At 54.5% G+C, this 12,063-nt stretch overlaps 1 protein-coding gene across 2 annotated transcripts in view; it reads right to left on the bottom strand.

The window, feature by feature from the left end:
* The window catches only part of ADCYAP1R1 (ADCYAP receptor type I), a 53,350-nt gene extending 48,153 nt beyond the window's left edge, over window positions 1–5,197 (bottom strand). Inside the window, exon 1 of one of the 2 annotated variants that reach the window (XM_037509852.2) lies at window positions 5,148–5,197. The gene's annotated coding sequence lies outside the window, so the exon portion shown is untranslated. Of the gene's footprint in view, window positions 1–4,721; window positions 4,896–5,147 lie in introns of those variants that run through there. The other variant, XM_037509863.2, reaches the window with a different exon arrangement.
* Window positions 5,198–12,063: the final 6,866 nt, after the last annotated feature.

Below are 12,063 nucleotides of genomic sequence, written 5' to 3'. Positions count from 1 at the left end.
TGTGGAGGACCTGCCTTCCTCGGGCCCCAAAAGCCCAGCGACTGACCCCGGAGCTGGAACTGACAAGAGCAGCCGCGTCCTCCTCCGGTGAGCCAATGCGCCAGGCACACCGGAAGACGGCGTCATCAGTCAGCACACCGGAGCCAGCGGTGACTCACTGAGTTCCAGACTTTCTGCATCTCCGAGTAGGAGGGGGCTCAGAGACCCTCCAGCCATCCTTCCACTGCCCCAGGCCCTTCGCAGCCCAGCAGACAGCACCATAGAGAGGATGGCCCGGTTTCTGGGTGGGGGCGCTCATCCCTCTCAAGCCCCTGGGCCAGGGTGCTCAGGGGAAACCGTAATATCTTCACCACACCCTTTCAGGCAGGCCTGGCCTCTCGGGAGCCTCTACAGTGAGTCGACAGCACCTCGCCTTCCCCTCCATTGGGTCACACAGGGTCCTCCTTCCACCTCACAGGGCCAGCACTCTCTGGGTCATCTCCTGTTGGACTCCTCTGGCTGCTCAGCCTCCCTCCTGTTCAGGGGCAGTGCCAAGCCTGGACACCAGACAGATGATGACCCAAAAAAAATGATGCACTGGCCCCCTTTGATCTCCACATTCCCCTTTTACTAATGAAACCCCAGTAGGACCCACCCACACTTCCTCATATCTCTTTCAGTTCAGGGAACAAGGAGGGGGTTGCTACCCCCGCCATCATCCCTCAAAGGAAGGAGACCTTCCAGAATCCCTTTCCTCCTTAATAAAGTGAGAGGTCATCCAGCAGAGCCCAATGCCTGAGCGAGAGGTGAGCTGGCCATTTCAGGATTAATCGTGAATGTTGATGCTCCTCTTTGTCCATGTCTGAGTCAGGTGTTCAAGCCTTCCACTTTCACTGCCTGGTCACTGGGGTCCTGTGGCTGAAGTCAGGCCACTGGAAGGGAAGGTGGGCTTGGCTCTGTTTCCCTTGTTCCCTGCCTCCTGATGCAGGCAGGGCACGTGGTGGGGGGCCAGAAATTCTGATGGCACCTGGTGGCTGGGTTCAGGTAGGTGACTTGGGGGTACAGCACAGCAAGGTGTCAGGAGGTAGGGGTGGGCAGAGGGTGGAAGACTGGTGCCAGGCTGCGGATGTCAGGGAAACTGCAGACATGTTTGAAGGGACAGGTCAGGGAGCACTAAGGGGCTTTAGCAGGGGAGTGAAGTGACAGCTTCCCATTTAGGGAATACCCCTCAGGAGGCTGATGAACTAAGTGAAGCCAGAAAGGGCAGGCAGCAAACCCACATGCGGGCCGTTGTCTGAATTTAGAATAGAGGTGCGGGGGGAGATCAGACAGGGAAGGGCAGCTGGAATGGAAAGAGAACAGACTCCAGGGATTTGGGGAAAAAGGGAGAGGAAAGCCTCACTGCCCAATTCTGGAGCAATGGCAAGAGGGCATGGGAGGAATAGAAGAAACAGTAAACAGAATCTGGTTCACCACACAATCTTATGTCAGAAGGTAGGAAATTTGGAGTTGCCTGCAAAGGAGCTGTCTACCTTTCTCAATCAACCCTCTGTGCTGCCATTTGTCAGGGTGAGCAGGAAAGTGAGGACAGCTAAGGCAATGCATAGATCGAGAATGAGAATATCTAGGTAGGAGACCTCAAGGCCAATCTTACTTTCTACCACCACCTCCAGGAAGTCCGCCCTGACAGTACCTGCCTCCACTGATATCACCTTCCTATGAGAACCATCAGCCCCTCAACTCCTGCCTGGGTTGTTTTGGGTCCATCATGCTCATGCTCATCATGCTTATGAGATTCAGATGTTGTCTAGAAACAAGGGATAAGTTCAGATGTCCCTGCAATTTCCTTCCTGGTGGAGGCAGGCACAGATCTGGGCACACAGGATCAACAGGAAAGTGGGGGTTCAGGACTGTTTGAGAAAGAATGCAAATGATGTCACGTTTTATTTTGCAGTCATGAATGTGGCCTCCGGTGTCCTTAGCATGGGACACCTGGACAGAACAGAAGCGTGTCTGGGTTGGGGTGCTGAGACCAACGAGGCACCTCTCCTGGCATGACCCATTAAACAGACAGGCACTCTGAGCTCCAGGCAGGGTGGAAGGACACTTCCAAGGTCCACTAGGGCAGCATGGGCTCTTAGCACCAGCCCCCCCCCCCCAACACACACACACACATACACACCTTCCCAGCCTCTGAAACCACTGCTCTTCTCTAACCTTACAGCCCAGGGGGTGGCAAAAACTTCTGGGAGGTCAAATCCAACCTACTACCTATTTTTGTACAGCAGTGAGGCCAAAATGGTTTTCACGTTTTTAAATGAACAGAGGGAAAAAAAAGATGAGTTTCATGACAAGAAAACTATGAAGTTCAAACTTCAGCATTCATAAATAAGATTTATCAGAACACAGTCATGCTCACTTGTTTACATATGGAATCATCTACAGTGGCCTTTACACCCCAAGAACAGAATTCAGTAGCTGTGAGAGTACATGGCTGGCGATGCCTAAAATATTTACTATCTAGCCCTGGAGAGGAGTTTGCCAACCCTTGCCCTCCTTGCATTGCCGCACCGCACGCATTGGCGTCAGTGCACATCTGGACCTCTGTTAAGGAAGATTCTGTGATCCTCCTTGGGCAAAAGCAAGTGCCCCCATATCCACTTGTGTTTCTGGTGTTACATGTTTTGCCCCAGCTCCAGCAGGTGTCCTAGGAAGCCTCTCCGGCAGTGTGTCACTCCCTCGGCGTGTGTCACTGTGGGGGTGGCTGTCACCATGTGCCTCTGACGGCATCCAGGATTTGATACAAACACGTCGCAGCTGAGGAGTTTCCAGCCTCTGTGTTGCCAGGCAGCAGGACCACTAAGCCCAGTCCATTCAGACCTGGACACGGATCCCTCTGTTCAGGGGTGGCCAAGGCTTCTTGGGGTCTCTCACTCAACCACCGTACCAAGCCCCCATCTGGGGCATCAAACCTCTGCTCTCATGTCCCTCCCCAGCACAGGAAACACACTGTTGCCCCAAGCCTCGGTTCCATGCGACGTGGCTCTCAGGGAAGCAAGGCCTTCTGTCACTGAGCTGGATTCATGCTCTGTGCTAGGCACACCTTGATTCTGCCCTCTGGCAGATGGCGCAAGATGTCCTCCAATCAATCAGCAGCAGCCTCGGACAATGAAACCTTCCTCCCTGGGAGACCCGAGAGCTGGGACACTCAAGCTGCAGCTATGTCCCCAGGAAAAAGGCCACCTGTGGCCTTAGCTCCTGAGATTCCCGGCTTCTTGGTTGCATCACTGATCTGCAAACACCCATTTTAGTGTTTATTTATTCAACACAAATTGAGGAATTCTCCCAAAGTAGGAGCATGGCAGGGAGAAGTGACTGCATAAAAAAAGGACCAGTCCCAGAGTGTTTCTCCAATCAACCCCCTGCCAGCCTAAACCTTACACAAAATACGACCTTAATGGGTACATTACCCTGATTAGTTCTTTGTATGCAGGTAAAGGGTTCTTAGCGAGGATTTCCACAGATACTCCGGACTCACCACATGGAATCTTGTCTGAGACAGAGTCACCAATGAATTACCCATGGCAGGGGAGCCAAGGGACCGGGTCCTCCTCCCTGTCACCCATACACACTTGTTGATGGGCCAGCCTCAGTGTGTTCCATCTCTAATTTGGATGTTCAAATTTCAGCTTGTGTCCAGATTGGCCTCTCTGCTTGTCCTCCCCAAGGTCAGTGAATAACAGGAGCCCCAATTTCTGCTTGGAACGAGGGGCTTCATCCACTCCACCTATACCCTATACCCAATAACAGATTTAGACTGGGGTCTCCAGACACAGTCTGGGTGCTACTGTTGCCCTCACCACCACCACCCTGAATGCTCAAATGAAGTTCTTCGTCCTCTTCAAAGGCCCACAGCCATATAGCCTGACCTTCAAGAAGCTTGTCTGCTTCAGCTCAAGCCAGTCCCAAAACAAGTTGCCTTCCACAGACCCTGAGTAGATTTCTTCACCCCTTACCATCCCCCCACCACCTCCCAAACAGGGCTGCTCACAGCAAAAGCCAAATGTTGTGTCCTTTCTTTTTGGTAAGCAAGAGCTGGTTTGTAAAAGGCTGCTGGAGGCTAAGGAAGGGGATCTGACACATCTGTACGAAAAGCGTAGAAATGATCTGGACAATTAGCAAGGTCCACTACCCCTCCCCCAGGATCTTCAAGGTGGTGGCGGGCTGAGCTCCTTCCAGCGCTAAGACTCCCTCATCAGCTCCACCTGAAAGGCAGTAAGCTTCTGGCTGGGCTGCCCAGATCCACGCATTGGCTCTCGCTCCCTTCTGACCCCACAACCCAACCCGCCAAGGGCTGGCACAGGATGTAGCCCCCGCCTCCTGCAGCTGCTGCAGAAGCCTGTGCCTTTAGGGTGGCCAGCGAGGTGTCTTAGGCAGGCCGAGTTCAGCCCAAACAGACCGATGCCCCTTTCCTATAAGCCCTTGGAGAGGGTTTCCTCGGGGGACCACTGAAGCCCAGGCATCCTGACCCCTCCGCACCGCGGGAAACAGAAAAACCACGCTCTTTTGAACAATCCACAACATGTCACCGTAGGAGGGCATTCTCTGCTGGCCCCTACCCCACCCCCAACCGAACGCATCGTTTGTCCACCCCTCAAACCCGCGAGGTCTGCGGTACCCCAGCCCCCACCCCCGTCCCCCCGAGTCCCCCCCCCGAGTTCCCCCCCCCCCCCCGCCAGCACCGCCTTTCTGATCCGCGTAGGCGAGTCCCTCCGCCACCGGAGTCGGGAGACAGGTCCCGCAGGTCCTCCAGCCGCAGTGCCTTCCTCGCCTGATCTCCAAAACAAGAGGGGCTCGAGAGAACACGGCTGACCCCACCCCCTGGGAGCTGCGAGGATCTGATGCCCCAGGCACTAGCCCGAGACCGGGCGGGGGAGGGGGCTGTGGGCAATCAGACCGCCGCGCAGGAAGCGAGCAACGGCGGGAGGAGGCTGCATTTCGGAATCGGAGGTTTGCCCCGCGCCGGCCCGGCCCGCTCTCCGTCGACGCAGGACGCGGCTGGCGGAGACCGCGGACCCGGAGGCGGGGGCCGCGCTCCCGGAGGGACGAAGGTTCTGGAGTCGGGGGAGGGGGCGCCAGCGCGGGGGGGCAGGGGCAGCGGCCCTTACCTGCTCGGCGCGGGCTGCGGGTCAGCCCGGGACGGGCTCCGCGGGGAGCGCGCGGCGGAGAGTCGCGCCCCGCCGCGGGCAGCAGAGCGCGTGTGCGCCGAGGCGCGCGCGGGGCCGGTGTCTCCGCTGGCCGCGGGCGGCCGCGGGTCCCTGCGCGGCGGCGTGTGCGTGTGCGCACGCGGGGACCGCGCTCGCCCGGAGCCGCCGCCAGTCACCGCCCGGGGCCCGAGTGCGGCGCCCCGCGCCGGCCCTCGCCCGCCCAGCGCCGCGCGCCAGCCCAGCGGGGTCCGTCCGGCCCCAGAGGCGCCGCCTCCGCAGCGAAGCCAGGTCGGGGGCAGGAGGGAGGCGACCGACCACCGCCTCCCGCTCCACGCACTTCGCAGCCTGGGGGTGCAGGCCAATGGGCGCCGGGGGGAGGGGTTAGGCCGGGTGCTTGGGGGGAGCGCGACCCCGCCCCGCCGCGCTGGTCTTGAATCTAGGTAGGCTTCAACTGAAGTGGAAGGCTGGTGAGTCCCCAGGGTGCAGGAGGTGGACACCACAGCCCCGCGGATGGCCCGTCTGCCTGGGCTGACTGGATCTGCCCCTGAGCTCACCACCCCCGCTTCCCACCCTCTCCAAAGCCCTCTTCCTTCTCCCTCCTAGGAACTCAAGACTCCTTCTGTCAAAGCCTGTTTCACCGCTTCCTCCAGGAAGCCCTCCTTCCTGGACAAGTCCCAGGTTTGAGTTCTTCCCTGCCCTCACAGCCAGAACCTGGGGGGTCAGCTAGTGTTGGGGTGCCTGCCCTGATAGGCTCAAATATAATCTCCTGGATAACATCTCGATGGCCAGAAAAGGGGAGGAAGACTTCCAGGACAGAGGCAGCTTAAAACCATAGGTTCTGGAGCCAGAGTGCGTTGGCTCCCATCCCAGCTGTGCCAACTCTATGAGCTTGGGCAAGTGACTTGGCCTCTCTGAGTCTCCATTCTTCACTTGTACATGGGAATTCTAGTATCTACCCCTGGAGTCTTGACAGCAGCATTGACTAGGAAAGATACACATGCCTCCATAGAAGGTTTTCACTGATTTTATTTATTTGCTGATGAATAAATTACTGTTGCCACTGTTACTGTAGTCCAGACCAAACTTTTGCTAGTACAGATGGGTAAAATGAGACTTAATGAAGAGAACTAAAGAACTGAGACAGCTGGTTGCTCACTCCCCAGGCCTCAGCCCACCTCTTTCCCCATCTTGTAACTACTGCTTTCTGCCAAAGTTGTTTCTGCTACCCCAGGCTTTGGCACCCCCAGAGACCTCTCCATACCCCATCCACATTTCTGCCATTCAGTAAGCTTTCCCCATTCAGTAAGCTTTTGGCCAGCCTTCCTATGGACCCAAAGCTTGGTAGGGACCAGCTTGTTAAGGAAGCCTCAAGGAGGAGGAAGACCCTTGAACCTTTCCTGGAGGACCTCTTTCTTACTGAGGAGACTGGAGGAAGGAGCAGGAATCCACAACGGAAACTTGAAAGAAGGCATCTGAGACCCCAGAAAGATGTGAGTAGTTCTGTAGTTCCTACTTCACAGGGACCACCACCACAGACACACAGACCACACCACCACCACCACAGGCACACAGACACACACCCACACTGGCACACCACAGTTGGTCTGCAGAACTCACATGCCTTTCAGTCCAGGAAAATTTCCTAAAGGAGGAAAACATCATGCCTTCTCTGTATCAATGAAGAATGAGACACCTCTGGAGAGAAGGGTCAAGTGCTGTGCGAGAGTCAGACAGCCAGCCAGTCAGGACATCTCTCTGAACCTGTCTAGACCAGTCCCTAGTTTGTTGCCCTAAGCCCTCATCGACCTGCACCCTGGGTATGATGAAAATCAAATGAGATGCTGTGTGCGAAAGTGCTCTGCAATCTGTGACACAGCGTGAGAGGAAAGGAAAGGCTGCCAGAAGTCTCAGAGTCAGGAGGGAAGCATGGAGTATGGGATGCTGGGGGCCCAAGCGTGTGAGGGAGAGTGGAAACCAGAGTTACCTGAGGCACCAGTTCACCCTGGAAATGCTCATGGTCAGACCCCTCAGAAGAGGTGGTCTCAATTCTGAGATTTTGCATTCGGTTCCATGTTTATTCCATGTTTCATGTTCTTTGTTCTCCAGGTCCTATTCTGGGTCCTGGGTCCCTTGCTCTCTGTTCTGTGTCCCCTACTATATATCCTGGCATGAGCTATGAGCAGGCTGGCATGGTACACAACTTGAACACACACAAAGTCCCTGTCCAGAAGGTGAACGCCAGGATGACTACTGCTAGGGTCAGGCAGGGAGGGCTGCAGTAGCATTATGCACACAGAGTGTACCAACGCACAGTGGATCTGGCCAAGGGGAGCATGGGTTGGAACCCCAGTTCTTGCTCTTCCCACTGCCCACCAATCCAGGCATAGGCTGAGTCCACAAAAGGGGCATTTTTTCCTATTTGGTCCTGTAGGGGGCGCCTCTTGAATTCGCTCCAAGTTGCTGTACAAGCAAGCAGGAGGATTCAAATCTCAACCACACCTGGTAACACTGGGCTGGGGAACTCATGGAAGTTAAAATCAGAACTGACCATGCACCTGCAAGGGGGAAGAGAGGGCAAGCAGAGGGCGTACAAGAGTAGGGCCCCAAGGGGGTTGTATCCTTCCCTTCTCTGTGAGGGGGATACCTGAACCAGAGGGGCCACAGGGCTTGTCAAAAGTCTCATAGGTAACTTTCTTATCAGATACCTGTGTCCTGGGGACCAACTTAGTGTTGTTCTACCTGGCGCCTGCTCGCTTCGCTTGGACTGTCCTGTCCGAGGTATATGACTGTGCTCCCTCCAAACAATCTTGATTCTCCTTGGGCAGGAGCTATGCCAGTTCTGTTTTCCCGGACGAGACTTCTTGAGAGCAGGGGCAGGGTCTCCATCTTCTTTGCCCCCACCAAATCTCCCCCCAAATGTGGTATCAATGCCTAAGAAATAAACTTCACCTCAAGGTCTCCACCACGACCTTCTCTCCCGCTACCTGCTTGGCTTCAGGAAGGCTGGAAGCCAAGAGTCCATCCTTAGGAGTGGTCTTCTCCCAGCAGATCCCTTGAAATGCCTTCTCCATCTTAAGGAAGGAGGTGGGGAGTCTTGTCAACAGCTTTTCCCTACCCTAAGGTGCTCACCGCCTCAGCTCCCTGCCACAAGCCAGCCAGCCAGGCGGGCAGAGCTGAAAAATATGGATTTTAATTCAATTTTCTGAGACATGGCTGAGGGAGATGGATGCCAGGCTGCCCTACCCAGCATCCATCTCTCCTGAGCAGCAGATCTCTCCCAGACTCCCACCCCATGTCCTGCCCCACCCACCCCAAGCCTTACTGTGCTCAGACAAAAACATGAGCAGGAACCTGGCTTTTATTATGGATGACTGATATTTGCAGAATGCTTACCTTGTCTTGGGCCAGTGATTCTCAACCCTCTGGTGCTAGAGAAACCTTGGGGAGCTTTTAAAATATACCCATGCTTGGGTATACCCAATGATCCTTAGACAATGGTCGGTGGTAAGAGTCAGGCTGAAGTATTTCCTTTAAGGCTCCTCAGGGGATTGAGCAGCCAAGGTTCAGAAGTGCCCTCTTGGGCCCGCCACTAAATGATGACATGAGCATCCTAAGGTGGCATGCTGCACGTTCAGCCGGGGTAGAAGTACCTTGAGATGCTGCCCCTGGGTGGCCATGAGCAGAATGCTCCGTCTCCCCCAGGAGATATATAAATGTTTTTGTTTTCTACATGTGCTAAGACATGAAAGTGTGGGAAGTAACTGCCCTGCATGCATCCGCCCATTTAGGGATGGAATGTCAGCTGTAGGGAATGTCATGGCTTTGAATGGCCAGTCATGGAGTTGCTCTCTGTGAAGGAGCAAAATACAAATCCCAGGTCACTTCCCACTTGACCCCTTGGGACTCAGAGGCCTAGATTGTGCCCCTCTGGGAAAAGTTTGGTTCAGAAAGTTCTTTGGTCACTTTCTGCATCTGCAGTGGGATCAGATGGCTAGTGAGAGTCGGAGAAGCCCCTAGTGCCTCAGGCAGTGCCCACCCGAAGACCTGGAAACCAGGTAGGGCAGACAGCAGGGAGGCTTGGGAATGCACAGCCCCCTAAAAAGTATGTAAGCCATGCCCTTGGCCCATAGGAGTTCCCTCGCCCCTGGGTTCCCTGGGAGAGCACTGTTCCAGGAACAGGCACTGAAGGTCAAAGCCACTCTTATCCCTCCCCCCCACCCCGCCCCTCCAGAAGTAACTTCCTCATCACATGAACCAGAGCCATCTCCAGCCCCATGCACCCCAGGGACCCTGGTCCTCAGGACCCCTGGTGTTCTCTGAGAAACCAAGGCAATGAGCTTTTGATCGCCAAACCCATGTTTTACAAACTGTTTCCAGGGGCACTAGAAATCATTGACACTGCCTCACCAGAAGCATAGGAGGAAGGGAGATCCTCTTCAGAACTAACTAGGAGCTCCCCAGAGGGGTCCTGCGTCCTTCCTGTCTGCCCCCATGTGGTGATGGGCAAGGTGATGGGTAAGGATGAGCAAAGAGGCCTTGCCAAGGCTCCGAGGGAGCTAGAGCAACAAGTCCTTGACCATGGCACCTGCAAAGGGGAAGAGAGGGCAGGCAGAGGGGGTACAAGAGTAGTGGGAGGTGGGACCTAGCACTTAACCCTAAATTCTAACCCCTGAACTGTGGGCTTGACTGCTTAGCACCCCATCTCACAGGTGAAGCAAATGAGACTCATAGAACTGAAATGAGTGGCTCAAAATGACGAGGCTAAGCAGTGGCAGAGCTGGGGCCATATATCAGGTTTCCAGACTTATAGTGCTGTGCCTTCACCCCTGAATCAAGATAACTCTTAGACGCGAAGTCACACTTTAGGAGGTTGGAATATGCTATGCATTGGGAGTGGAGTGGGAACAGCCTTGAAGCCCAGAGTAAAAGTGAAAGGCAAATGTCCCAGACTCCATGCCCCAGGTACATAAACACTCAAAGGCAGCCTCTGTGCAGATCAGCATGTGCCCAGGTACACACAATGCTGTATGCTGTGCCCATACCCATGTGTATTTCCATCCAGTACGTATGCCCAGAGGAGCGTGCAAAACACAGGGCCCAAGCGTGCATACACACTCACCACCCACAGATCTGCAATGTGAAAGCGCATCTTCTCTACCAAGACGGAGCTGTTTTCTCTCCTGCAGCATTGCATGCAGGCAGCAGGCTCTGCAGACACAGAACTTCATTACTGTCAGGCAGTTCTCATCAGACAGTGACATTTCCCATTCACCTTCCGTAGTCCCCTCCCCGGGACTCAGCTGTTTACCCAGGGGAACTGAACACCCTGCAAGGGCCTCCGGTTAAAGGAGAATGCACAGCTTTTATTCTCATCCACAACTCTCCTCTATCCACAGGGTTTTCTTTTCTAATCACACCCGCCTTCTTGTGCCCCACCTTGGGTACACTCTGGAGTGGGCATGTTGTGTTCTTCTCCTGTGCTTCCTGCAAACAAGACATATTGTGTGTGTTCAAGAGCCATAGTACTCATACCTGCTCTCCTATAGTAGGGGCTGGTGGCTACTCTTAACCTGGTCCAGCCCCTTTTGGGGTGGACACCTGAACCCCCTCTGTCTGCCCTCCCTTTCCCCTTTCAGGCCCATAGTCAAACATTTGCCATCACTCCAGCTTCCTCAGAGCCTGACTGGGATGCTTGAAAATAACCATGTGTCCCAGCCCTACCCAAGTCCTGGCTTTAACACAGGCCCTCAGCAAGCTCGGAGGTGTGGAAATTACAGATAATTCATGTGGGAGGAGGCAGCCTGTGTGAGGCACAGATACAGCCGTTCCCAGAAAAGCAGCTCAGGATAATAGGGGGCCTGTGACAGGCTGAGCCCTGACTCGGTGTCGTGCAAACGATGCTGATAATTATATTAAAAGTAGGCCAAATAGAACCTTCTTTGACGACCAACTTTGGAAGCAGGTTGGCAGCTATGACACAATCATTTGCCATGGCTGATGGGAGCATTGTCTGCGAGAGATTCACTGGAGCACCAGTGGCTTTGAGCTGAGACTAAGAGGGTGGCTGGGCCCTCAGGAAGGGGTTGACACAATGCCTCACGCACACTCACAGGCAAGGCTTGTGTGTCAGGTTTCTATAGCTGTGTAACAAGTTACCACAAATTCAGCAGCATTAAACAGCATACGCTTGCAGTGCAGGTGGCCCCCCGCTCAAAGTGTGACAAGACTGTGATCAGTGTCAGCCAGACCTAGGATCTCTTCTGAGACTCTGGGTCTTCTGGTTGTAGGCCTGGCACACTCAGATTCCAGAGGGTTCCCGCTACCCCTGCCACTGACCCCTCTACAACATGTCGGTTTGCTTCTTCAAAGCCAACAGGAAAGACACTGCTGCCTGTCTTTGACTTCCAGACCCCCTTGAAAGGGCTCACTTACCTGACTAGCTCAGGCCCTCTCAGGATAAGCTCCCCTTTGACAAACTTCAGCAACATCTGCAAAATCTCTCCCCCTTTGCCATAGAACTAGCCTGTCCAGGAAAGTAAAATCCCATTATATTCATATTCAAGAGGAGGGGTCTGCATGGACTTATACACCAAGGGTGGCAGGCATCTTGGTGACCTGACAATTCTATCTACCACGATTTCTTTCTACCACACCTAGAGACTAGACTGTGAGGGGAGGGACAGGGGTAGCTCAGGTGGCCATTGACTAAACCTCCCTATGGTCCAAGGCCATGCTGGTCTCTTCCATCCCCAATGCATGGCATGGACTCAGGGCTCAGGAAATATTTACTAACTGAATGAGTCACCAATTCCTAGCTCCATTGTACAGATGAGAAAGCCAAAAGCCCAAAGAAGGGAAAGAATTGTTCAAGTCATGC

Source organism: Talpa occidentalis, unplaced genomic scaffold, assembly GCF_014898055.3.
Source record: "Talpa occidentalis isolate TD23 unplaced genomic scaffold, MPIMG_talOcc4v2.1, whole genome shotgun sequence".
Lineage (NCBI taxonomy): Eukaryota > Metazoa > Chordata > Mammalia > Eulipotyphla > Talpidae > Talpa > Talpa occidentalis.
Note: the sequence above shows the minus strand (reverse complement) of the source record. Positions and strands in the feature narration are given on the sequence as shown.